The sequence below is a fragment of the Alligator mississippiensis genome, unplaced genomic scaffold, assembly GCF_030867095.1.
Source record: "Alligator mississippiensis isolate rAllMis1 unplaced genomic scaffold, rAllMis1 scaffold_22, whole genome shotgun sequence".
NCBI lineage: Eukaryota > Metazoa > Chordata > Crocodylia > Alligatoridae > Alligator > Alligator mississippiensis.
In genome coordinates this window covers 313745-316244 of record NW_026775292.1, presented here as the reverse complement: position 1 = coordinate 316244, position 2500 = coordinate 313745, and positions in this window count along the sequence as shown.

Genomic DNA, 2500 nt, shown 5'->3' with positions numbered 1-2500 from the left:
CGGGGACACGCTTTTCGGGACCCTAGTTGCCCATCTTGGGTTCCAGGAGGTCGGGCAGGGGTACCTCCGGGGCCGGACCGTGCTGCAGGAGGGGGTCAAAACCGAGTTTGGCTCCATGTCGACTGGCGCCCCGGCCCGGGGGGCGGGCCGGGCGGGCAGGCCGGGCGAGAGTTCCAGGAACCCGGCCGCGATTCCGGCTTCGACCCGGTCGACTGCACGGCGGGCGTGCAGGCCGGCGGCGACTCGCAGGGCCCCTTCCACGCTGCGGGGCCCAGCGGTTGGAGCCCGGCTACCCCGGCGAGGGGCGGAAGAACCTGCACGGCGCGGCGGGAGAACCCGGCATGCTTCCGCGGGGCAGGCCGGGCAGGAGTTCCAGGAGCCCGGCCACGATTCCTACTTCTCCCCGGTGCCCTGCCCGGAGGCCGGGCGGGCCCGGGGGCCTTCGCCGCGGGCGGCGGGCGGCTTCCGCGGCGGAGACGAGCCTCTCTGGGGCCCGGGAGGTCGGCCCTGGGTCGACCTGGCGCCGGGGCTCGGGCTCCGGAAGTCCGTATGAGGTTTTTGAAACGGGCCTTGCCCGGGCCTTCGCTCCAGGAGGGCGGACACTTTCGGCGGTTGCCCCCGGTGGCTGGGCCGGGTGCCGCATCTACAATATTGCCAGGAAAGGTTCGCGGAGATTTTCGGGGACACGGATTTCGGGACCCTAGATGCCCATCTTGGGTTCCAGGAGGTCGGACGGAGGAACCTCCGGGGCCGGACCGTGCTGCAGGAGGGGGTCAAAACCGAGTTTGGCTCCAAGTCGACTGGAGCCCCGGCCCGGGGGGCGGGCCGGGCGGGCAGGCCGGGCGAGAGTTCCAGGAACCCGGCCGCGATTCCGGCTTCGACCCGGTCGACTGCACGGCGGGCGTGCAGGCCGGGGGGCGACTCGCAGGGGCCCTTCCAGGCTGCGGGGCCCAGCGGTTGGAGCCCGGCTACCCCGGCGAGGGGCGGAAGAACCTGCACGGCGCGGCGGGAGAACCCGGCATGCTTCCGCGTGGCAGGCCGGGCAGGAGTTCCAGGAGCCCGGCCACGATTCCTACTTCTCCCCGGTGCCCTGCCCGGAGGCCGGGCGGGCCCGGGGGCCTTCGGCGCGGGCGGCGGGCGGCTTCCGCGGCGGAGACGAGCCTCTCTGGGGCCCGGGAGGTCGGCCCTGGGTCGACCTGGCGCCGGGGCTCGGGCTCCGGAAGTCCGTATGAGGTTTTTGAAACGGGCCTTGCCCGGGCCTTCGCTCCAGGAGGGCGGACACTTTCGGCGGTTGCCCCCGGTGGCTGGGCCGGGTGCCGCATCTACAATATTGCCAGGAAAGGTTCGCGGAGATTTTCGGGGACACGGATTTCGGGACCCTAGATGCCCATCTTGGGTTCCAGGAGGTCGGACGGAGGAACCTCCGGGGCCGGACCGTGCTGCAGGAGGGGGTCAAAACCGAGTTTGGCTCCAAGTCGACTGGAGCCCCGGCCCGGGGGGCGGGCCGGGCGGGCAGGCCGGGCGAGAGTTCCAGGAACCCGGCCGCGATTCCGGCTTCGACCCGGTCGACTGCACGGCGGGCGTGCAGGCCGGGGGGCGACTCGCAGGGGCCCTTCCAGGCTGCGGGGCCCAGCGGTTGGAGCCCGGCTACCCCGGCGAGGGGCGGAAGAACCTGCACGGCGCGGCGGGAGAACCCGGCATGCTTCCGCGTGGCAGGCCGGGCAGGAGTTCCAGGAGCCCGGCCACGATTCCTACTTCTCCCCGGTGCCCTGCCCGGAGGCCGGGCGGGCCCGGGGGCCTTCGGCGCGGGCGGCGGGCGGCTTCCGCGGCGGAGACGAGCCTCTCTGGGGCCCGGGAGGTCGGCCCTGGGTCGACCTGGCGCCGGGGCTCGGGCTCCGGAAGTCCGTATGAGGTTTTTGAAACGGGCCTTGCCCGGGCCTTCGCTCCAGGAGGGCGGACACTTTCGGCGGTTGCCCCCGGTGGCTGGGCCGGGTGCCGCATCTACAATATTGCCAGGAAAGGTTCGCGGAGATTTTCGGGGACACGGATTTCGGGACCCTGGATGCCCATCTTGGGTTCCAGGAGGTCGGACGGAGGAACCTCCGGGGCCGGACCGTGCTGCAGGAGGGGGTCAAAACCGAGTTTGGCTCCATGTCGACTGGCGCCCCGGCCCGGGGGGCGGGCCGGGCGGGCAGGCCGGGCGAGAGTTCCAGGAACCCGGCCGCGATTCCGGCTTCGACCCGGTCGACTGCACGGCGGGCGTGCAGGCCGGCGGCGACTCGCAGGGCCCCTTCCACGCTGCGGGGCCCAGCGGTTGGAGCCCGGCTACCCCGGCGAGGGGCGGAAGAACCTGCACGGCGCGGCGGGAGAACCCGGCATGCTTCCGCGTGGCAGGCCGGGCAGGAGTTCCAGGAGCCCGGCCACGATTCCTACTTCTCCCCGGTGCCCTGCCCGGAGGCCGGGCGGGCCCGGGGGCCTTCGGCGCGGGCGGCGGGCGGCT